This window comes from Schistocerca cancellata, chromosome 2, assembly GCF_023864275.1.
Source record: "Schistocerca cancellata isolate TAMUIC-IGC-003103 chromosome 2, iqSchCanc2.1, whole genome shotgun sequence".
Taxonomy (NCBI): Eukaryota; Metazoa; Arthropoda; class Insecta; order Orthoptera; family Acrididae; genus Schistocerca; species Schistocerca cancellata.
In genome coordinates this window covers 187,669,654-187,695,872 of record NC_064627.1, presented here as the reverse complement: position 1 = coordinate 187,695,872, position 26,219 = coordinate 187,669,654, and the positions used below count along the sequence as shown (strand labels likewise).

Here is a 26,219-nt window from a genome sequence, read left to right as displayed (position 1 = left end):
GCTTGAAATCTCCATTTTCAAAGCAGGGGTTCAAACATTGGGAAAACTGTAACCAGTGTAGAAACAAGTTGCGAACCTGAACAGAAAACAGGAAAAAAATACACTCCAATTTATATTTCCTACATTTCGGCAGGTAATTTTGTGGAGCGGACATATAATGAGCTTTATCATTCAATTCCTAATTTTTTTTTTCGGTAAATTTAAGTTTTTACTTTAATATGAAACATGCTGCCGCAACTGTAACAAATGGAGGACGTGTTAGAAACCCATCAAAAGTTAAATAAAATTTCGCTCTAAATCTACAGAAGTTCTATGTGGGCACAATACGATCGCCGAAGATTGGCATGTAACCTGTTACCGGTCCGGCCAAAGTAAAGTCAACACAAACAACAGGCAACCTTGTCTATGTCATACACACAATATCACTTAAGAACAAAACTATATTTTTCTGCATTGTTGCTGCTGTATTTAAACACGCTGTGTATAAACTTAAATCAAATGTCTACAAAATGTAGTCACGTATCTAGAAGCGTTCGAAGTTTTAGGGGTGTTTGCAATGTGATGTACAGAATTCGCGGTGTTCAGATGGGTGTTGTGGTGGCGGGATGTTCATTTAAGTGTAGTATTCGAACGAGGCCCCACTTTCCTGAAAACAAAACTCAATGCATATCCTAAACGACCCGCGAGTGAAGTTGGTGGTGGCATGCACCGACAACCTAACTCGATGCGCTGTTTGAAGTTACTCGGGTTTGGGTGTTCGGTGACACAAACACGATTCCTTACATATCCCAACAACAAAGAATCTACTGGCGTAAAACTGAGCTGATGGAGCTCTTCGGCCAGGATATCTCACTGCACAAGCCATGGCTGCTTCATTGGCGTCGTGTCAGCATTCGCAGAGCATCAGAAACGTGTCAAAGTAGTCCCTGGATGTGTATAACATGTATATTACACGTCAAAATCCGCAGCAGACTGAACCTCGTCTGTTAGTGCATTCCCATCCGCCCTGTTTGCGGCCCTGTAAGGGAACATTCTGCAATCTGACCCAACAAGACTTCAAACAGCACATCGAGGAACCTTTTTGTTCCGTCACACCAGGAATTTTTGCATACAGCACATTCCCTTCACCCCTAAATCTTTGAACTGTCTAGCTCTCTATCTCAGACTGATGGAAATTTGGTTGCTACACACTTGGTCTAAATGCATAAACTAAATCATACAAAAAAATATTCTGTTTTTAAGATTACCGCTCGCTACTTCAACTCTCTGGATAATAAGTAAATAAGCTACGAGGGTGGATCCAAAACTAATGCCTTCTGTCATAAAAAAAACATACAACAACGGAATTAGTACACATCATAGCCTGAACTATCCTTTTCACAACACCACCATTCAACACAGTCACCATGCATTTATACTCATTTGCGGCGTCATTGGATCTACGCATTAAAACCAGTTTGGAAAACACAGCGTTTTGCTTCTAGATTCATAATTTTAAATGTTACGCATCATCCATGAAGAAACTGTATGGGGACGCTGCGGCGGACATCAGCAACGTGCGGATTTGGGTGAAGTAGTTTGGTAACGGTTTGCCAACGGCCATGCCGCAGTGGTAACACCGGTTCCCGTCAGATCACCGAAGTTAAGCGCTGTTGGGCTGGGCTACCACTTGGATGGGCGACCATCCGGTCTGCCGAGCGCTGTTGGCAAGCGGGGTGCACTCAGCCCTTGTGAGGCAAACTGAGGAGTTACTAGATTGAGAAGTAGCGGCTCCGGTCTCGTAAACTGACATACGGCCGGGAGGGCGGTGTGCTGACCGCATGCCCCTCCATATCCGCATCCACTGACGCCTGTGGGCTGAGGATGACCCGGCGGCCGGTCGGTGCCGTTGGGCCTTCATGGCCTGTTCGGACGGAGTTTAGTTTTAGTTTTTTTTAGTTTGGTAACAGAGAAACGGACACTGCAGACAAACCGCGCAGCGGTCGACCAACTATGTCATAAATGCCAATCGAGGACGTCGTGACGAAGTGATTCGAGGAGCCCGACGCGTTAGAGTTCACAATAAACGGCGAAAGCTCTAAAAAAAGAAAATATTCTTTTCACTTATTATCTTCACCTGTAACATCCTTAACACCTTCCATGTGAGGTACATCTTTCATTTAAAGTTATGCAAGAATTCTGTTTATTCATTTATATTTAGAACGAGACTCAGTGTAGACGAGATGAACGCCAATTCTCGTTTCACGATAAGCAGCAGCCCAAACCCTCCTGCGTCCATGGAAGACAAAAGGACGCGAAGTACTTCGGGTAGTGGCATTCGCAAAATTGTATTTGAAGCTGGCGCTTGAGTCCATTAATTTTAATCAAACGGCGCTTCGCCCGGGTTTTGGGAGAGAAAAAAAAGAGAGAGAGAAAAAAAAACGAATTTGCATTGAGTTCACATTAAAAGCGCAGCTCGTTGGCACTAGCGGATAACGAAGGTCCAGAGAGCTTTACACTGACAGGCAGAAGAGATTACTGTCGCCTCCGAGAGATGCAGTGCTCACGAGTAAAGAATAATGACGATAGTATTATCTATGGACCACGGTGTTTCCCTAGAAAAAAGAAAAAGAGTGTTCTAAACGTATAGCAGAGCCTACATGGAGTATAAACTTATGTGAAGCTTTCCAAACAAACGTTCTGTAATTTAATCTACAGCATATGAATATTGATGAACTTCACCTGAAGGAAAGTCCACAAGTAGAATTTCATTACGAGGAATTTGCGTGTAGAGGACAGACAGTGGACTGCCTTGAAAGTGGTCCACGTTTATCTGCAAGTCAGCGGGCTCTACAAGAGCCCTCTTCCCAAGCCCAGAGAACCAAGCCAGGTCGGCCTTGCAGTAAAAGCAACGACTATAGTAACTTGGTGAGAACCTCTGTTTGCCGTTCTCAATCACGTACACTGGGAGGAAAATGATGGTAGGCTTACAGTGCGCTGTTCGAGAGCGGGGAGGCCAACAAATACGCCACATTCGCACGATCACAGGACTACACTCATGCTCATAAATTAAGGATAATGCTGATACATGGTGAAACAACGCTCTGGTGGGCGGTTTGCGGGTTTGAATCACATCGGGGTATGACCATGCGGTGTATCTGACTGCGGTCGTCGCACGGTGGTGCTGGCAGCAGTCCACATGCGCAGGGGTGTGTTGGTGCATGTCAGAGTACGGTGCAGCGAGTAAGTGAGCAGACGTTTTCAGACGTGCTAATGGAGACAGTGTGTTGAAAATGGCTCAAAGGACACATATTGATGACGTTATGAGGGGTAGAATACTAGGGCAACGAGAGGCTGGTCAAACACAGCAGGTCGTAGCACGGGCACTCCGTGTGCCACAAAGTGCGATCTCAAGATTATGGCAACGATTCCAGCAGACAGGAAACGTGTCCAGGCGCTACAGTCCAGGACGTCCACATTGTACAACACCACAAGAAGACCGATATCTCACCATCAGTGCCCACAGACGGCCACGAAGTACTGCTGGTAGCCTTGCTCAGGACCTTACCGCAGCTACTGGAACAGTTGTCTCCAGACACACAGTCTACAGACGACTTAACAGACATGGTTTATTCGCCCGGAGACCTACGAGGTGCATTCCACTGACACCTGGTCACAGGAGAACCATTAAAGCCTGGTGTCAAGAGCAGTGTACATGGTCACTGGAACAGTGGTCCCAGGTTATGTTCACGGACGAGTCCAGGTATAGTTTGAACAGTGATTCTCGCCAGGTTTTCATCTGGTGTGAATCAGGAACCAGATGCCAACCCCTTAATGTCCTTGAAAGGGACCTGTATGGAGGTCGTGGTTTGATGGTGTGGGGTGGGATTATGATTGGTGCACATACAACACTGCATTTCTTTGACAGAGGAACTGTAACAGGTCAGGTGTATCGGGACGTCATTTTGCACCAGTATGTCCGACTTTTCAGGGGTGCAGTGGGTCCCACTTTCCTCCTGATGGATGATAACGCACGGCCACACCGAGCTGCCATCGGGAGGAGTACCTTGAAACAGAAGATATCAGGCGAATTGAGCGGCCTCCCTGTTCTCCAGACCTAAACCCCATCTAGCACGTCTGGGATGCTGTAGGTCGACGTATCGCTGCACGTCTTCAAACCCCTAGGACACTTCAGGAGCTCCGACAGCCACTGGTGCAAGAATAGGAGGCGATACCCCAGCAGCTGCTCGACCACCCGATCCAGAGTATGCCAACCCGTTGTGCGGCCTGTGTACGTGTGCATGGTGATCATATCCCACACTGATGTCGGGGTACATGCGCAGGAAACAGTGGCGTTTTGTAGCACATGTGTTTCTCAACTTATCACCAAAACCGTGGACTTACAGATTTATGTCGTGTGTGTTCCCTATGTGCCTTGCTATTAGCGCCAGTTTTTGTGTAATGTCACGCTGTGTGGCAACACATTCTGCAATTATCCTTAATTTATCAGCATGAGTGTACATCAACCTTATGTCGTAATATTTTACACACAGGTTTCCATCCATCAGGTGCATAAAACATGAAGCCATACAGATACAACTACTCTGGTAGTGTTAATTTCTTGCGAGTAAAACTTGATGATAAATTAGTGGATGGCTGAGTTGAGTCTAGAGCGTGCGGCGTCTGGTTTATTAGCGGGCACATCGTTTTTCTATCATGGGAGTATCGTTAAATAATACGAAGAGCCTTTCGGAAAGTAAGGTCAGATAGGGTACGAAATGGAAACCACAGTGAAAACCCATGAAGCTTTGTACTGACCTGTTGGGCAGTGTCTCAAGTATGACCGGTGATAGTGTCATGTGACCCTTTTCAATTAAGAGCGCACAGTGAACATGTAAAGATGCCTAGACCGAGAGTCCTCCGCCAAGTACGAGGACCTGGTGACAGATTTCGCCTGATGTCACGCAGCCCACGTAATGCGTCCTCACTCAGGACAATTTTCGGTCACACGATGCAGGGGCAGTGAAGATACTCCTGCAGCGTTTTCGACGAGAATTGTTTGGTCACCTACAATACAGCCCGGAATGACTCCCCCTGCGTTTCATCTCTGCTCACATGAACCGCTGGCTCTGATAACATTTTGGCAGAGACAACCAACTGTGGACCAGCGTAGACAATTAGCGGAAATCATAGGCAGCGGTTTTATATGACGAGGGTATTGGAAAGTTGGTATAAGGCTACGAAAAATGTCTACGTAGAGAAGTAGCTAGAATGTGTAGCTAACTGTTGGAAATAAAACATTTTTGATTTTCACTGTGGTTTCCATTTCGCGACCGATATGATCATGTTTTCCGAACGGTCCTCGTATGATACGATATGAGAGACATGTGCTGACGCTTAAACGATCTTGTTTAACCGTCTTACTTAATTTCAATGGACTGTGTAATGAAGGAATTCATTAAAATTAGGCTGGCTGATAATCTTTTCAGTACGGACAAGCGTTGTTCTCTGAGCAAGTCGTGCAAACCTGCGCTGGCCTGTACAGGGTTATTACAAATGATTGAAGCTATTTCACAGTTCTACAATAACTTTATTATTTGAGATATTTTCACAATGCTTTGCACACGCATACAAAATCTCAAAAAGTTTTTTTAGGCATTCACAAATGTTCGATATGTGCCCCTTTAGTGATTCGGCAGACATCAAGCCGATAATCAAGTTCCTCCCACACTCGGCGCAGCATGTCCCCATCAATGAGTTCGAAAGCATCGTTGATGCGAGCTCACAGATCTGGCACGTTTCTTGGTAGAGGAGGTTTAAACACTGAATCTTTCACATAACCCCACAGAAAGAAATCGCATGGGGTTAAGTCGGGAGAGCGTGGAGGCCATGACATGAATTGCTGATCATGATCTCCACCACGAACGATCCATCGGTTTTCCAATCTCCTGTTTAAGAAATGCCGAACATCATGATGGAAGTGCGGTGGAGCACCATCCTGTTGAAAGATGAAGTCGGCGCTGTCGGTCTCCAGTTGTGGCATGAGCCAATTTTCCAGCATGTCCAGATACACGCGTGAAACTCGCCCGCACGCGTTCAAACGTTTCCTCGCTCACTGCAGGCAGACCCGTCGATTTCCCCTTACAGAGGCATCCAGAAGCTTTAAACTGCGCATACCATCGCCGAATGGAGTTAGCAGTTGGTGGATCTTTGTTGAACTTCGTCCTGAAGTGTCGTTGCACTGTTATGACTGACTGATGTGAGTGCATTCCAAGCACGACATACGCTTTCTCGGCTCCTGTCACCATTTTGTCTCACTGCGCTCTCGAGCGCTCTGGCGGCAGAAACCTGAAGTGCGGCTTCAGCCGAACAAAACTTTATGAGTTTTTCTACGTATCTGTAGTGTGTCGTGACCATATGTCAATGAATGGAGCTACAGTGAATATATGAAATCGCTTCAATCATTTGTAATAGCCCTGTATATAACACGACATTGTTTAAAACAATCGCCAGAAGATTGTGACCGTTAGTTACGTCAGCGAAACCTCGTTTTTGTTAGCATTCACCACCGGCGGTGCTGCTCGTATCGTTTATAGCTGAGGCAGCACTTACGACATATTACTCTCTACTGGCCCATTTGGAGTCGCCAACTCTAGTGTGACGTCTGTTCGACAAGACTCAGCAACAGCTGCGTCTGAACTAAAAATAACGACCAGCTGACCGTCGAAATAGTGTGTCAACTTGAAGATCTTCCTGCAAACGTGAGAAGAATATTAGCTAATCCTCCGATTTAACCCACGATCAGTGGCAGTTTAGAATCAGCTGAGATGCTCGACGACTGGGTTTCAATCTTTCCCTCGTTTCGCTGTTATCAACACAATCGCGAATTTTGCATCCGCTTATCATAGTTAAATGACTGTACACTAAACTTCGCGAAGGAACGGCGCCATTGTGATCGAGTATAGAAGACGCCTGTTCTAATTTTGCGACTGGACCACCCGTCCGGATCTCTAAGCCAACACTTCTATACAGCATCACGTTTTTATTTTACTTTTATGTTACATCTACAAATACAATCCGCCAGTCATTGCGCGTCGTTCCCTTTCCTGCAATTCTGCAGTCTTCCCTAGCTGTTGTCACTGAAGGTAAAATCCTTCTAGTTTTCCCTATGCACACGTTGTAACGCCGGAAATGCATATCCTCTTATTTCCATCTAGTGTACTGTAATTTTTTTTTCCTTGCTTTGTTACCTCAAGATATGACATTTCTGTCTCTTTGTATATTGTAATTGTTTTACTATTTGTATATTTATGCATTTATGTCGATGTATAATTGGTTTGTTTCGTAAATATTATTTGTATTTTTACGCTGGGTCTTGCCTAGGGAAAACTGCTATCGAACGATTACAACGATAGGTCGTGTGAAGAATCAAAGTGTGTAGGATCTTTGGTAGTGTTAACTCTGCCGCGTGGAGCGCGGGCTGAGCAGAGGGAGTCTGGCTGGAGTAGCGAGTGGAGCAGGTGTGTTGTGTGACGCTCCCGCGAGTTGCCGCGCTTTCGGGGTTTGGGAGCGTGAAATTGCGATCGACTTGCGATGATAGTTTCTGACAAGGTGTCGCGGACGGGAAACATTAACTAGCGCACATCAAGAGCCCGTTTCGTCTGGTGACCGTGTCGAGAAGAAGGCGCGCCAACATCCAGCTTCTGCAACAGCGACGGCCGACAATGAGTGACTGTCGCCACCTCCTCGACCGACGGCTTCAAACCTTCAATCAACCGACGAGGAAGACTGGACGCACGTAAAGTTTTAGAACTGTATTGCAGACCTCAGCTTTTCAAACTGTTCCATTTTCGTCACTATAATTACAGCAACTTAGCATGAACGTTTGTTGCTCATTGTCCCAATTGCATTACCAAGCAGGGTCCCTTCCTTTTCCGAAATGAACCCGAGTGTCGTTGAAATTCAAACGCCAGCATTAAAGTAATATAGCTAACTCGTTTTCACTGCTTTAATTTCAAAGTCCAGTTATGGCATTCATAGCTGGCTACAATATTCAGATTACACAAGCACGAATTAAGAGTGCGAGCTTTGTTACCGTATTTTAGCTTACCAGTGACTGCAGCTCAGCTTGGTACGTACTAAATTTTACTATTGTTAATTGTTCAGAATCATTTAATTCAAGTTCAAAGTTAAATCTCGTATTTCTAAATTGCGTGGATTCAAGTAGCTTTTGAAATGATTGTTGAGGTAGCCCAAGACTAACCGTATTTTACTGAATTTCGATGTGCTTCAGGAAGAAAGCTCAGTATTAACTTCACTCACTAAATTAACTTACGATTTTCCGGTTTTATTAATTCTTTTGCTAAATTAAGTCAGAGTGTAGCGAAATTTATTACTTCTGACAAACTTTCAGTTTTCACACTACACGTGTCAACCTTCAGTTGCCACACTTCTAGTGCAAATTATATGTGTAATAACCTTTCTTTTTCAGTTACTATAGTAATTGTCCTTAGGACTGGCGACCGTAATTTCCCCCAAATCTCAAATACCTAATTACCGCTAGTTAATTGTTAACGTAACGGCTGCACATTTACTTTCTTTATTAACTTTACCCCTTTTCAAAATTAATTTCCACCAGTTTCATTAGCACTTTTCCTTTCATTTAGATGTAACTCTTTCCTCCCTCTTTACCGACAGATTAACTTCGGTGACGATTGCTTTTCCAAAATTCCCATTAGGTACACGCGGTTTCATTTTTTACGGTCATTAAGGTCGATAAGTGAGGGGGAGGTTACAACGTTTCCACAGCCACATGCCACTTCATAGATTCTTGCAGCGCGGAGGCGTGCAAGTGCGTCCATTTAGCACCAGCAAAAGGAATTTTTTCACTAAACACAAATTAAAAAGACTGTTGCCGAAGCAAAACGGACGCACATGTTCGGCTCCACGCTGTGGGAGTCTAAGAGGTGACTTTTGAGTATGGCGGAGTTTATACAGGTGAAATTGGAAGGACAGTAAACGAGCTTATTAAAGAGCCCGAATGCCACACGTGTTTGAAACGAAATCTGCGGTACCGGAATATCAGGAAGAAGGAAAGAAAGATTGGGTTTAACGTCCCGTCGACATCGAGGTCATTGGAGACGGAGCACAACCTCAGATTGTGTCAATGATAGGGAAGGACATCAGCCGTGACCTTTCACAGGAACCATCCCGGTATTTGCCTGAAGCGATTTAAGCAAATCGTGGAAACCCCAAATCTGGATGTCCGAATGCCGCCTGAACCGTCATCCTCCCGAATGCGAGTCCAGTGTGCCGACCACCTCACCACCTCGCTCGGTGGAGTACCAGGAGAACTTCAGTTAAGATGTACAGACAGGATGATTCTTATTAACGTTTTTTTTTTTTTAAAAAAAACCTTAGCGACATAGACGACGCTGAGTCAACTAATTTTATATGACACATTGGGCCTCAAATGTTGGGAAATACCCCAAAAGTTGACGATAATTGTTGAACGTTTGACGTCACATCCAAAATACGGAGGCTGTTATCGAGCGCCTGCGTGAAGGGATTACTGAGCGATGCAATACTTGCATTCAAGCAGGCGGTGCAAAGTTAGAACACCTTTTGTAAATGTGAGCTGTTGTAAATGTAGAAATTACTAAATTATTGTCCTCGCTGTAGCCAAGCAAAAGCTGTTCTTATGCTGTGTTTCTTTTTTTCCCCCCTTCTCGTTCTGTTTACGGGTATTATGTAGCAAAGAAAATGTGGGTATTTACTAGCAATTTGTATTTAGAAACCTCATACTGATTTACCTGTGGCGCGATATGGTTGGTTTTTATTGTACTGTGCTTTGCAATAAACCACCGGAGATGGAGATGACGAGACCGGTAAATAAAGTAGTAAATTAGTACTTCAATGTAAACACAAAATTCTCTAACAACATGAAAAAAAATACTGCCTGCCAAACTCGTAACTCGAACCCTGACGCCACTCGCCAAAGTGGTACATGTAGGCGCGGAGCCACACTGACATGAATACTTCACTGGATTGGGTACCTTTAATTCCCTTGCCTGTTCCGCTCGCAAATTGAGCGAAAGGAAAATTATAGCTCCTAGGCCTCGGTACGAGGGCTAGCCACCCTTATTTTGTCCTTGCGATCCTTCCGCGAGATGAACGTTCGAGACAACACAATTGTTTTGCGGGTTGTCGCAATTGCTGATTCTCTGAACTTTCTTTTTGTATCTGCGCAGGGTGTGACAAGGCCGCGAACCGCCACTGTCGGGGAGGTGAAGCACTGAGGAGGGAACGAACTCGACGCGCGAGTCTATCTACGGAGGGACAGAGAGCGTGACAACCGTGAAGAGAAGAGCACGAACACCGAACGCGACTAGCGCGAGCGACTGAATAGAACAACCAAGCATGCGCAACAGAGCATGTGCCAGGCGAAGGCCAGGTCCCAGGTAGTTGACATCAGAGCAAGAACAACGGCCGTGGCTTATCGTTGCCGACAGGTAAATACCTCGGCCAATGATTCTGCCCATACAATGCTTCGCTTGCGTCGCCTGTGATAGCTTCCCGCACTATTCTGCCGCGAGCACACCTGCGTCCATATAAATATAGGTTGACGGAGGTGCTAAATTTCTTAATAGCGTTCATCTACATCTACATGATTACTCTGCAATTCACGTTTAAGTGCTTGGCAGAGGGTTCATCGAACCACCATCATACTGTCTCTCTACCATTCCACTCCCGAACAGCGCGTGGGAAAAACGAACACCTAAACCTTTCTGTTCGAGCTCTGATTTCTCTTATTTTATTTTGATGATAGTTCCTACCTATGTAGGTTGGGCTCAACAAAATATTTTCGCATTCGGAAGAGAAAGTTGGTGACTGAAATTTCGTAAATAGATCTCGCCGCGACGAAAAACGTCTTTGCTTTAATGACTTCCATCCCAACTCGCGTATCATATCTGCCACACTCTCTCCCCTATTACGTGATAATACAAAACGAGTTGCCCTTTTTTGCACCCTTTCGATGGTCCTCCGTCAATCCCACCTGGTAAGGATCCCACACCACGCAGCAATATTCTAACTGAGGACGAACGAGTGTAGTGTAAGCTGTCCCTTTTAGTTCCGCGAAAAGATTGCATTCTTGGCTCCAATGAATCCAATCTATAATTGCAGAGCATTTCCGTAGCACTCTCGTATTGATCGACCGTTAATAAATGTGGCAGCACGCGTGTGCATTGCTTCGATGTCTTGCTTTATGAAACCTCCTGGGGATCCCAAACACTCAAAGACTATATCGCTCAAACGTTCTCTCTGCGGTTTCCATTGCATGTGCGCTGCATGTTCCTAGCACTCTGTCAATAAACTTTAGTCGTCCAGTCACCTTCCCTACAGCTGACATCTGCTCGTCGCATTTCGTATTTGTGTATTTTACCGATGTGACTTAATGAAACAGTATGTCATTAATACTGTATTTGAACAATACAGCAATGTTTCTCCCACCCGTCGGCACTCATCAGCACTCACACAAAGCAAGATGCCCACTCATTGCACGGAATAGAAATTCTCTCCAGGTTATGAGAACGACGACATTTTCTCTTACGCAGCATCGTCATCCATAAACAATGTTAGGTACGATGAGCGCCATACCAAACGATGAAGAGCATGCTGTTCTACGCATACGGTTCGTAAACGGCCCCTGCACGAATGGCTTTTTTTTTCATATCTACATGGGCGTTCAATAAGTAATGCAAGACACTTTTTTCTGAAAGCAAGTTGGTTTCATTTGGGTTTCCAACATACCACATTATTCTCCACTCTTCTGGCTACAAAACCCTGTTTTTCAACATAATCTCCGTTCAATGCGTCGGCATTACGCCATCTTATTGGGAAGGTGTGTATGCCCATATGGTACCACTCTACTGGCCGAAGCCTGCATCCTGCTGCATCAATCCACGTACGCTTCCCGCAAAGTGCATCCTTCATTAGGCCAAACATACGGAAGTTCGAAGGTGCGAGACCCGGGATGGATGAGGAACAACGGTCCAATGAAGTTTTGTGAGCTCCTCCCGCAGACTTGGATGAGGCCTTGCGTTGTTACGGAGAAGAAGTTCGTTTGCATTTTTGTGGCGACGAACACGCTCAAGTCGTTTCTTCAGTTTCCTGTGGGCAGCACATAGCCGTGTGCGGTCTGACGACGCACGGAAGATCTGACAGATTTGAGCGACCTCGGTGCGCTGTTGACAGACGCCTCGCCCAACGACTCACCGTGCTTTTTGTTCACTGCCAGGTCTCCGTAGACATTCTGCAAGTGCCTATGAATATCTGCGATGCTCTGTTCTTTCGCCAAAGGTATCTCAACGACAGCTCTTTGCTTCGAGCTCACATCCGTTACAGACGCCACTTTGAAGGCTACGTATAGCGCCATCATCTATCGGAACTTCATAAAACTATAGGTGCTGAAGCGGGAATATTCCACGGTGTCCCACAACAAATTTCACATTTTTCAACCGAAACTGACAGAGAGTAAAAATGTTTTGCTTTACTTATTGAACTCCCCTCGTATATCTATAATCCCGGAGGCCACCTTACGAGGTGCGTTGAAGGATACGTCTCGTACGACTATATTCCCCCCTCCCGCAGCCCTAAATCATCCATTCGCGCATGGCGCATGAGTACTAATTTCTCGGACATTCTCTATGCGGTCATTTCGCGAGCCGCATGTGTCAGGAAGTAATATTTTGCCCGACTATCCCCGGAAGGCCCACTCTTTTAATTTCAATAGTGAAGCTCTCCGTGATGCACAACGTCTCTCTAGTAGCGTCTGCCATTGGAGCTTGTTGTGCATCGTCGTAATGCTATCCCGCGCAGTACACGAGACCATGACGAAGCGCGCCGGCCTGCATCGAATCATATCTACCTCTTTTGTTAGCTCAACCTGATAAGCAATACTCAAAAATCAGCAATGTTTTGTTAAGTCACTTTTTTCGTGGATCAATTAAACATCCTTAAGAGTCTTCCTGTGAATCTCAGTCTGCCATCTGCTTTTCCTGCTGTTACGTTTCATGTACTCATTCCACTTTAAGTCACTTTTAATGGTTGCCCCTAGGTATTTTCCGGTAGTTACTCTTTTCAGAGATTTATCAATGATAGTGTAATCGTACAGCAGTGGATTTCAATCGCACCTCAGTGGATTTTTTCGTCTATTTATGCTCAAAGCGCTACATTTACTTACGTTCAGGGTCAACTGCCAAAGCCTGCACCAATCATCGATTTTTTGAAGGTCTTCCTGCAGTTCGCTGTAGTCTTCTGGTGTTAGGTCGCTACGTTCTCATAAATGATGATGATGAAGTCCCATACTCATTGACAGAGCGTAAGGGGAACGATGAGGATGACCTGCACCGCCGTGCTAGGCAAGGTCCTAGTGGAGGTGGTTTGCCATTGCCTTCCTTCGGGTGGTTTGCCATTGCCTTCCTTCGACCGTAATGGGAATGAATGATGATGATGAAGACGACACAACAACACCCAGTCATCTCTGCAATTTCGTTTTTGCAATCTAGTTGAAGCCAGCCCACACAAACACAGCTATCACGTCATTCATGCGACACTCACTGTCAACGGAAAGTGTCCGCCTGTTTCCCATTACAAACAAGATGATTTTAAAAACGGAATTTTACGTGCACATTGGATAGAAAGGTCTCGAATTTTTCTAGTGCGATATTTGTTTTACTGAGATGTAAACCGGTATAGTAGAACACGAGGAGTATCCAGTACAGCACGCCGCCCGCGCCGACTTTCAGCGCCATACAGCAGCGCTGTTGAGTGGCTGCTGAAATACTGGTTATTCTTCGTGTTTTATTGTCCCAGTAAAACAATATCTTACTAGACAAATTTGGAATCGCGGGAGTCGGCATGCGTCGGCTGTGTGCTCTGCTCGCGACTCTGGTCAGGACTCTGGAGGATGAGTATTGTTGTAGAAGGTAAAGAAGCAGCCTTGCGCATATTTAATAATGTATGTTAATTGTAATTTAATTTGTTCAAAGAAATGCCCCAATAATAATTTTTATAATATAAATCAACTCTTTTAAAGAAAAGCATTCATTTCAATTTAAAGAATATTTCATATGCATGATCATTCCTTCCAATAATAAAAAAAAAAAAAAAAACGCCAGCATTGCACGAAGCTGTGTCGAGAAATTCCAAGTTAAGAGCAGATATAATTGCGGTTTTTACTGAGGTAAGAATTTTTTGCTTTTTTATTCAGAATACATGGCCGAAGGGCAGCGCTGCTGTCCTCCTAAAATTTATCAGGTTACTAAACTTTTTTATTATTTATGGTGTTTAGGAATTTTTCTATTCCGAACTTGACATTAAATGAGAAAAGAATTTTGTGGGAATATTAAGTGTGAATGCATTCTTTGCACTGAGACTATAAATGGGAGCCAATTTTGTTCAGAGGTTACATTAAAATCAATTTCGTTCAGAGGTTACAATATTAAAAATTCATTTAATTATAAATTATATTTTTTGTGGGGAGGTTACATTTGGTTCTTGGTTTCTTATAATTTAAATAATTCATTGGGGAGGTTACACTTGGCTCACATTTTCATTTTCAATTTTTTTTGTGGGGAGGTTACAACATGTGCCAGTACAGTGACGTGGATTATTAGGGATTAATACGTCTGAGCGATCTTCATCAAGCCTCGAAGATCTTCCTGGACGTGGAGAGTCACTAACGTCAAAATAAGCCTCCTTACAACTACAAAAGCATTTTCTTGCCGTGCTCTGTCCAATGGCAATATGCCCATACACGGCGCAAATGTTTCTGGCTGCCTCCGCTGTAACCATACCCTTACTGAACTCAAACACAAGACTACGTCGGAAACGTTTCGATTCACTTGGCACTCCATTTTCCACCGTTCACAGCTCTGTACGCACTACTACCGAATGACAAAAATGACAATTTGTATGCTCAAATAGCAACAAATCAAAAGTGACACGAGATAAATAAGCAGATAGCAACCGGAACTAAAACGTGTAAAACAAAAACGCTACGAACTTATGTACACTACTGGCCATTAAAATTGCTACATCACGAAGATGAGGTGCTACAGACGCGACATTTAACCGACAGGAAGAAGATGCTGTGATATGCAAATGATTAGCTTTTTCAGAGCATTCACACAAGGTTGGCGCCGGTGGCGACACCTACAACGTGGTGACATCAGGAAAGTTTCCAACCCATTTCTCATACACAAACAGCAATTGACCGGCATTGCCTGGTGAAACGCTGTTGTGATGCCTCGTGTAAGGAGGAAAAATGCGTACCATCACGTCTCCTACTTTGGTAAAGGTCGGATTGTAGCCTATGACGATTGGGGTTTGTCATATCGCGACATTGCTGCTCGCGCTGGTTGAGATCCAAGAATATGGAATCGGTGGGTTCAGGAGGGTAATACGGAACGCCGTGCGTGATCCCAACCGCCTCGTATCACTAGCAGTCGAGATGACAGGCACCTTATCCGCATGGCTGTAACGGATCGTGCAGCCACGTCTCGATCCCTGAGTCAACAGATTGGGACGTTCGCAAGACAACAACCATCTGCACGAACAGTTCGACGACTTTGCAGCAGCATGGAGTATCAGCTCGGACACCATGGCTGCGGTTACCCTTGACGCTGCATCACAGACAGGAGCGCCTGCGATAGTGTACTCAACGACGAACCTGGGTGCACGAATGGCAAAACGTTATTTTTTCGGATGAATCCAGGTTCTGTTTACAGCATCGTGATGGTCGCATCCGTGTTTGGCGACATCGCAGTGAATGTACATTGGAAGCGTGTATTCGTCATCGCCATACTGGCGGATCTCCCGGCGTGATGGTATGGGGTGCCATTGGTTACACGTCTCGGTCGCCTCTTGTTCGCATTGACGGCACTTTGAACAGTGGACGTTACATTTCAGATGTGTTACGACCCGTGGCTCTACCCTTCATTCGATCCCTGCGAAACCCTACATTTCAGCAGGATAATGCACGAGTTTGACTCAATGCCCAGGCATACCAAGGACGTTATTACGGCCAGAGGTGGTTATTCTGGGTACCGATTTCTCAGGATCTATGCACCCAAATTGTGTGAAAATGTAATCACATGTCAGTTCTAGTATATTTGTCCAGAGAATACCCGTTTATCATCTGCATTTCTTTTTGGTGTACCAGTTTTAATGGCCAGTAGTGTACTAACCTAATATTTGGTCTAACTCCAGCTACACATACCAAACAAGAAATTGCAAACAGCTGCCGAAACACCAGAGAAAATGCGCCTGACGACTCTTAGGAGGGATACCCTATATACTGTAAAATATAACTGTACAGTCACGCTTCCTTGTGTTATTCCCGAGATTGCATCTATATTTGTCGATTTCATTCCGTTAAGAGCGACATGTTGAGCCGTATCTGCAAAGGAGTCTTGAATTCAGTCCCAAATCTGGTGTGATCCTCGGTAGGCTCGTACTTTCAGTCTGATTGTGATGTAAAAGTACGGGCTCTTTCAGGTACCGAACAAGTGAGAGCTGATGCCTCTCTCCGACGTATTCAGTAAAGAACGCCAGCGTGTCGCCCACACACGTAACAGCACCCGTTGGCGGCAACTTACGCAACGTGCGTGTCAGTGACGGTTGCGCTGCCTAATGTTATATGCGCACGTGTCAGCGACAGAATGTTCACTGAGTGGAAATGCGTGTTGCTGAGAGCTCTGGCGTGTCTCTGACAGTCCAAACGTCGAGAGAAAAACGATTGAAAAAAAAAAAAAGGCCGACACTGTTCCTGCTTCAGTGAGGCAGTTATTTAATTAGAGATACGGACAGTAGGTGTCTAGCGATTTTTTTACCTTCTGTCTCTTCCCACATCTTCTTTTGGATTGTCACATATATTCGCTGGACTAATGAAACAAAACTGTCATCCTTTAAATAGGCGTAATCCAATTGGAAGTGGCTGCCTCCTGCGAATTCGAATTACTCAACCAGTTAAAGAGAGACCGCAGTTTTACGTGGACTTCGAACCACGGCGAGCTCGGCATTTTTAACTTTAACAAGTAACACCCAGAGGTGAAAGACGTGAGGACAGAAGAAAGATTCCAGAACCGACTAAGGACTGAACCACAGACCTTTCGAACTGTCAGATTTACCTGAGTAGCTACCGAGCCACACAATTAGCATTAACTACACAGTTCTTATAGTCATTGTTAAAATTGCTCTTCCTCATACGGAACAGGACTACCAATATTCTTCAAATTTTTGCTATTGAGAAATACTAAGTCTGGAGAACACTTAAGTACAATCGACTCTTCCTATTTCGAACACAGATAAATCGGATTACGCGATAAATCGAACTGATTGTCCTGTGTAGACAAATTGAAGAAAACCTGTGTATTTTGGTACAGTCGACAAATCGATTGACCTGCGTGAAACCCATCCAACAAACACACTGATAGCCCGAAGTCAGCGTCTATCTAACACTTCGTAATTCAAATGTTTCATCAGTTGTGTCCTCTTTCAATACATCGATACACACCTTTGTTACATCGAAAGTGAATATCGTAATACAGCAGATAAATCGGTTGCAAAAACGCATTCAAAGAAGTCAAAACGTTTCACTCTCGGACGCCATTCTTCTGATGCAGATTTCATTATTTCGTACTTTTTAACGATTTGAGGAAACCATAAGAAGAAGCACAGTCGATTCCACCTGTACCTACAGAAGAGGGAAGTCGTCACAGGAGACGTTGCGCATATACATCCTGAGAGCGGAAGTACACGATTACGTATTGTCGAGTCTGGCCACAAGGAAAATGTATTTGCCCAAGCTCACTACTAGAGGTCACTGCAGCAGGAAAAGATCACCGATTTCTTATTTTACTTCTTGTACCGGATACCTGTATTTCGATTATTTCTTGATTCCCTCTTGATCAGCCAAAATTTTCGTTAAATCGAACTCTTAATTATTCGAACTTTCTTAGGTCTCTTGAATTTTGAATCATCTAGAGTCGACTGCAGCTGTTTCTCCAATAAAAACAAACTCCTCAAACATCTACTTTATTGCCATTGGGTGATGATCGAAGTCAAGCAGTCAACCCAGTTGTCCATCTCTGTCACTACACAGCAGACGTTATAATGAAACGCCCAAGAAGACACTTAACGAGAAAAATCCGTATAGAGTAAGGCCTTAACACTTACCTCCATAGCATATTGATCGAAGTCAAACAACCAACGCAATTAATTTCTCCCAATATGCGGTAGGTATTACAATGAAACGCGCAAAAAGAAATTTACCTTGGTAAAATACACGTTTGTAATAAGATCTAGGAATAGGTCCACAGGGTAGTGATCGAAATCAAGCTCGAAACCCGACTGTCCATTTCTGCCAATATGCGGCAGAGATTATCATGAAACTACTTATCAAGGGAAAATTCGGTCGGAGTAAGGACTAAACATCTACATCCATCGGGTATGACATAAAGTCAAGCAGGCAAATTATTTATCAATATCTGCCATAAGCAACAAACGTTATAATGAAGTGCTTATGACGAAACATACAATGTGGATAAGAACTAAGAGGAAACAATGTAAATGGAAGGCCAAGAGAGAGGCGCTCACGTGAACACGTTGTAAGGCTGGGGTGCAGTCTTACTCCCATGGGCCGGCCGCTGTGAATCGAGCTGTTCTAGGCGCTTCAGCCCGGGACTACGCGACTGCTACGGTCGCAGGTTCGAATCCTGCCTCGGGCATGCATGTGTGTGATGTCCTTAGGTTAGTTGGGTTTAAGTAGTTCCAAGTTCTAGGTAACTGATGACCTCAGATGTTAAGTCACACAGTGCTCAGAGCCATTTGAACCTTACTCCCCTGTGTTCGACATGTACATTGAAGAAGTAATGATTAATATGCAACAAAGGTTCAGGAGATGAATTAAAAACACAGGGCGAACGGCTATTAACAGCAAGATTAGCGGAAGACATTCCTATCCTCAGAGATAGTCACGAGGAATTATAGGATTTCTTGAATAGAATGATAATCTACTGGGCGCAAAATATTGGCTGAGAATAATCCATGTACAGACGAATGAAATGAGGATTAGCAGAAACGAGATTAGCTGTAAAATGAAGGACAAAATGGAGGACTACGCGGTAGAAGAAAGTAAAGAAATATTGCTACCTCGGGAGGGAAATAACGCATGATGGACGAAACAACACGGATGTGAGAAGTGGATCAGAACAAGCAAATAGGGCAATCCTTGCCAAAAGAAGGTTACTGTCATCAAACATAGGTTTTAATTTCAGGAATCAATTTTTGAGAATGTATATCTGGAGCACACACAATCAATGATTGTGACAAACTGGAAAAGAAGACAGTCGAAGTGTCTGACATGTGATGTACAGAATGGCACAAGGAAACTGGAAATTCTGAAGTAACGATATTTGCACGAATAAACTAAGGAAAGACATTTCTTTATTGAAGGAAGTGTATATATTTAGTATGCCATTTATGTTTTCATTACAAAATGACATAAAGTGTCTGTTACGTCTTAAAGACGACATCGGAGAGATCTGCTTCGTTCTGGCGTTCACATTCTACTATTCTGTTATGGAAACTCCCGAATGCTCGGTGTAGCATGTTTCTGGAGAATGGCGGAGATTTCGTCTTCAATCGTCTATTTTAGTTCATGGAACATGTGCGGTACACATTGCTTATAAGATGTCCCCAGAGCAATACATCGCATACACTAAAATTTGAGTATCTCGCACGCTATGGAATGTCACCGTTACGAGACGCACTTTCCAAACAATTGGTGAAGGCTTCCGTCGATTGTCGAACAATGTGACGTGGCTCGGTCCTGCTGAAACTATATTATATTTTTCATGTTGAAATCGATAGTCTCGGTGAAAAGAATGTTTCTACTTAGAAACAGACCGAGTGGGTGTTACTGTTATTGCAATGCCATCCTCAAGTTAAAAAAAGTAACGGGCAATGACATCATGACGTGATACAGTACACCATACTTTTACTATGTATGGACGCTCTGAAACTCTTTGGATTTTCCTGTACCAAGTAACGCAAATTCTGTTTGTTAACATATCTGTTGAGATGGAAGTGGTCTTCGTCTGACATCCATACGTTGTTACGGAAATTGGAGTCCGCGTTGATTTTACCAATACCTTGATTTTACCAATACCCGTTCGCTGAACTCCCCACACGACATATGGTCTCGTGGTTTTAACTGTTGCACAATCTGTAACTTATAAGGGTGGAACTTTAATTCGGGCAGTATTCCTTGTGCGCTTCGTCGTCCAATCTCTAGCGCAGATGCATGTCGTCGAACGGAGCAGCGAAGATTCCTCTCGATGCAAATTTAACAGCCTCAGTGTTATGTGCGGTACACATCGTTCAAACGCCACATGGAAGCTTGTTCTTCAAGGCTGAAATAGTTTCTTCAAAATTACGCAACCACGTTGTAATCACTCGACAAGATTGGACACGTCCATGATGTCCTAGCTGGTAATGTTGTAGAAATACCCTTTGCGCAAGAGCCAACTTATCATTTATCACCCTGTATGTAAAACCCTGTCACAACGATAGCATGTTCCGCATCACTCCAATGCTGCATGATAACTAACTGCCGGCACTACAGTGCCCACAATACTAATGTTCAAAATTTCCCGTTCCCTGCGCCACTCTGTAGAATGATGCTGAAAACTGACTGATTAACATAATCTCAGGATCGCCAGGGAAAGGAATATGTGGAATGCACCGCCTAGGAGGGAGGGCGGCGTCGCAGGACATGTGTTGAAGAATTTAGGGGAAAACTGCCATAGTACTTCAGGAAGTTGCAAAGCGAAAACGCTGCAGGGAAAGACGGTGTTTGTAATATATCCATAATGCAGGGTGTCCCACTCAAACCTCCCCGATTTCAAGGACCCGGGAGAGAAAAACCACAATACATACGAAAGTGAAAAAGGCACCAAATTGTGGATCATTTCAAAGAATTTACATTCCCGCGTCAGAGGTGCCAAGTATCGTCGCCAGAGTGCAGCATGGTCACACGAAGTGAAATGGCGACTCCAAAGCAGCACCTGCAAGCAGTAGTGTGGTTTGCAGAAACAAAATTGCCGATTACTGTGCAAAGAAAGTATCGTCGTGTGTATGAATGTGATCCACCTGATGTGAAAACAACTAAGGAATGGTACAGGAGGTTTCTGGCAACAGGAAGTGTTCTGAAACATTCTGGCGGTGCACGATACGGAGTTTCCGAAGAGACAGTGGAAGACATCAGACACTCAGATGCCCACGTAAGTCAATTCGTCAAGTATCAAGGCAACCTGATGTACCTCGACCAACATTCCATTGTATAGTTCACCAGAGTCTTCGTATGTGTGCTTACAAAGTGCAAATTCTGCAACATCTGACGCCGAACGACAAACCAAGCCGACAACAATTTGCTGCGGATGTGCTGCAGAGTACTGATATGGATGCCAGCTTCCTGGAAAGATGTTTATTCTCAGATGAGGCAACCTTTCATCTATCAGGAATGGTTAATAGTCAAAATGTGCGGATTTTGGGTTCGTGATAGCCCTAAACTAAACTTCTGGTGCGGGCTAATGCACGACAGGATTGTTGGACCGTTCTTCTTTGCGGAACAAACAGTGAATGGGTCAGTGCATCTGGACATGATGAAGCAGTTTGCGTACCCTCAGATACAAGACTTGCAACCCGACATCATTTTTCAACAAGATGGGGCTCCGTCGCATTGGTCAACGGCTGTTCGCAAGTTCCTGGATAGGAAACTTTCCAACAGTTGGATCGGACGCGTAAGACCCATTGCCTGGCCACCACGTTCCCCCGACATTACGCCGCTTAATTTCTACATCTGGGAATTCGTGAAGGACCGCGTGTATGCGACCAAAATGGACGATATTCCTACGTTGCCACATCGTACCACTGATGCGACTGCAACAATAACAGAGGAAATGTTACAAAGAACTTGGCAAGAAACTGTATATAGACTCGATATTCATTGTGTTACAAATAGTTCACATGTAGAGGTGTACTGATGATAAATAAATAAATTCTTTGAGATGGTGTGCAATGTGGTGCATTTTTCATTGTCGTATCTACTGTGTTTTGTTTCCCTGGGTTTTTGAAATCAGGGAGGTTTGAGTGGGACACTTGGTGTGCTACTTTGACAAGGAAACCAAACACAGTTGGATTTTTGTAATTTTTTTATATTTACAGAACATAAAGTTCAGAACTCAAATATCAATCTCCGAAAGCAGTTCAATGCAGCTCCCAAATTTCTCGAGAAAATCGACTTAGAAGTTTTCCGATAATCTTTAACATCATAAAGCAAGGTCGTTGGTTCCAAAGGCACCTTGGTTCTGTATTGGAATGGTAGCCTGCCTGGGTTCAATTCCCGGCGTATGAAAATCAGTAAGCAAAGGTGCACGTCTTACAAGAATTTTCTGTGAAGAGCAAAATATATAAAGATGGGAAACAATCGGTAGTGTCGGACATGCAATCGCGGGATCGCTAGTTCGAGTTTCGTTTCTGTCATTATGTTTTTCCGTGCAGTTCGAATACCAGCTTTTAAATGTAAAATTCATCAAATATTTTAAAGTAACAAATATCTAATTCTCATTTAGTAAAACGCAGGCGTTCTCATCTAATTACATATCGCACACAAAAATCCAGTTTTCTATGCATACAAAAATTCTTTATTACCTATCTTTAATAAAATATTGTTAAAAAAGATTGTTTGAATAAAAAACGCAAATTAAATCTTTTCATTTGTACGTATTTTACGCCCCACGGAAGAGTTGTAGAAATTACACATTTGTTAAAAAATACCACAGCCGGAAATCGAACGGCTCCACACGTGGTAGGCAAGTATTCTACCACAGTGGTCGGTAAGACAACTTTCCTTTGGGGTAGTAAGGATGTAGAAAAATTTCCGCTACCAGTTACAATAAAAGAATATTTACTCGTCACATGTAAACACAGTGTATACAGTATATCACGACTGCACGTCGCGATAGTGAAATATGCAGCTAAATTTTATAAAACTGAAACATGGACGTGAAAATGATGATAAATGTGCAAGTATATCTACATCTACATCCATACTCCGCAAGCCACCAGACGGTGTGTGGTGGAGGGTACCTTGAGTACCTCTATCGGTTCTCCCTTGTATTCCAGTCTCGTATTGCTCGTGGAAAGAAGGATTGTCGGTATGCCTCTGTGTGGGCTCTAATCTCTCTGATTTTATCCTCATGGTCTCTTCGTGAGATATACGTAGGAGGGAGCAATATACTGCTTGACTCCTCGAAACTTCAACAAAAGCCCGTACCGAGCTACGGAGCGTTTCTCCTGCAGAGTCTTCCACTGGAGTTTATCTATCATCTCCGTAACGCTTTCGCGATTGCTAAATAATCCTGTAACGAAGAGCGCTGCTCTCCGTTGGACGTTCTCTATCTCTTCTACTAACCCTATCTGGTACGGATCCCACACTGCTGAGCAGTATTCAAGCAGTGGGCGAACAAATGTTCTGTAACCTACTTCCTTTGTTTTCGGATTGCATTTCCTTAGGATTATTCCAGTGAATCTCAGTCTGACATCTGCTTTACCGACGATCAACTTTATATGATCATTCCATTTTAAGTCAACCCTAATGTGTACTCCCAGATAATTTATGGAATTAACTGCTTCCAGTTGCTGACCTGCTATTTTGTAGCTAAATGATAAGAGATCTATCTTTCTATATATTCGCAGCACGTTACACTTGTCTACATTGAGATTCAGTTGCCATTCCCTGCACCATGCGTCAATTCGCTGCAGATCCTCCTGAATTTCACTACAATTTTCCATTGTTACAACCTCTCGATATACCACAGCATCATCCGCAAAAAGCCTCAGTGAACTTCCGATATTATCCACAAGGTCATTTATGTGTATTGTGAATAGCAACGGTCCAACGACACTCCCCTGCGGCACACCTGAAATCACTCTTACTTCGGAAGACTTCTCTCTATTGAGAATGACATGGTGCATTCTGGAAGTAAGTGGAAAAACTGTCACCACAGCGTAATTATAAAAATGATGCTTCATCTTTATGTGAGTACAGATACATATTCGACAAATGTTGCCTTGGCACTTACAATTGCTCCGCATGTACCTGTTTAGTCACCAGCAAATAATTTTCTTTGTATTTATACAGTGCTCTCCAGCAGTATAAACATGTACTTCAACGTCCATTTTCTCTTAACTTCAGGTAAAATATAGAAAAAAAAATACAAAAATCCAGCTCGCGTGTGATCTCCGATTAGAGATGAAGAGGTTGACACATGAGAGGCAGTCGTGGCCGGCTCCATAAAACCAGAGGACTGATGTCACAAAAAAAAGTCGATACTTACCGCGGAAAAATCCGTCTGGAGTAGGGCTTAGACATGGCATCCGGCATCACGGACGATACCACCGTGCTACACATTTTCCAAGAAAATATAAAAACAAAATACACTGGCAGTTAATACAGAGCGGAGATTGGCGCGAAATACAAACGCGCAGCTGCCAGCGGCAGCGCGTACGCTGAAGACCCCGGCACGGCCACTAAGAGCGGACTGCGCTTTTTGCTGGAAGATACTCAGTCGCCCGTCACGGAGTGACATCAGCGTCCTCCGCGGACGGTCGCCGAAAAAGAAGCAGAAGCAGCAGCGGCAGCGGCGCGAGCTAAGGCGCCGACCGGCGACACATCCGTCCGCGCAAACAGCCTCCTCAAGGTGAGGGGATTACTGGTCGCAGCCAGTTGCGCGCTGCCCGCCGAGCCGATGCACGCTCCGTGGCACGCTTCAGCCGGGCGCTAGTGGAAACGTTCTTTCGCGCCACTGGGCCGCGCACTTTCACTTATAGAGGAAAACGAGTCAATCTGGGCACTACACTACTGGCCATTAAAATTGCTACACCAAGAAGAAATGCAGGTGATAAACGGGTATTCATTGGAAAAATATATTATTCTAGAACTGATATGTGATTACATTTTCACGCAATTTGGGTGCATAGATCCTGAAAATCAATACCCAGAACAACCATCTCTGGCCGTAATAACGGCCTTCATACGCCTCGGCATTGAGTCAAACAGAGCTTGGATGGCGTGTACAGGTACAGCTGCCCATGAAGGTTCAACACGATACCACAGTTCATCAAGAGTAGTGACTGGCGTATTGTGACGAGCCAGTTGCTCGGCCGCCATCGACCAGACGATTTCAATTGGTGAGAGATCTGGAGAATGTGCTGGCCAGGGCAGCAGTCGAACATTTCCTGTATCCGGGAAGGCTCCTACAGGACCTGCAACATGCCGTCGTGCATTATCCTGCTGAAATGTAGGGCTTCGCAGGGATCGAATGAAGGGTAGAGGCACGGGTCGTAACACATCTGAAATACTGATCAAAGTGCCGTCAATGCGAACAAGAGGTGACGGAGGCGTGTAACCAATGGCACCCCATACCATCACGCCGGGTTATGCGCCAGTATGGCGATGACGAATATACGCTTCCAATGTGCGTTCACCGCGATGTCGCCAAACACGGATGCGACAATCATGATACTGTAAACAGAACCTGGATTCATCCAAGAAAATGTCGTTTTGCCATTCGTGTACGCAGATTCGTCGTTGAGTGGACCATCGTAGGCACTCCTGTCTGTCATGGAGCGTCAAGGGTAACCGCAGCCATGGTCTCCGAGCTGATGGTCCATGCTACTCCAAACCTCATCGAACTGTTCGTGCAGATGGTTGTTGTGGTGCAAACTTCCCCACCTGTTGACTCAGGGATCGAGGCGTGGCTGCACGATCCGTTACAGCCAAGCGGATAAGAGGCCTGTCATCTCGACTGCTAGTGATACGAGGCCGTTGGGATCCAGCACGGCGTTCCATATTACCCCCCTGAACCCACCTACTCCATATTCTGCTAACAGTCATTGGATCTCGACCAACGCCAGCAGCAATGTCGCGATACGATAAACCGCAATTGCGATAGGCTACAATCCGACCTTTATCAATGTCGGAAACGTGATGGTACGCATTTCTCCTCCTTACACGATTCATCACAACAACGTTTCACCAGGCAACACCGGTCAACTGCTGTTCGTGTATGAGAAATCGGTTGGAAACTTTCCTCATGTCAGCACGTTGTAGG

The 26,219-nt window shown here is 44.5% G+C and overlaps 1 protein-coding gene and 1 pseudogene across 3 annotated transcripts in view; one reads left to right on the top strand and one right to left on the bottom strand.

Moving 5' to 3' along the window:
* Positions 1-26,219, bottom strand: part of LOC126161504 (disks large 1 tumor suppressor protein) — a 935,475-nt gene that overhangs the window by 379,309 nt on the left and 529,947 nt on the right. The gene's annotated exons all lie outside the window — the stretch shown is intronic.
* Positions 1,592-1,709, top strand: LOC126164123 (5S ribosomal RNA; annotated as a pseudogene).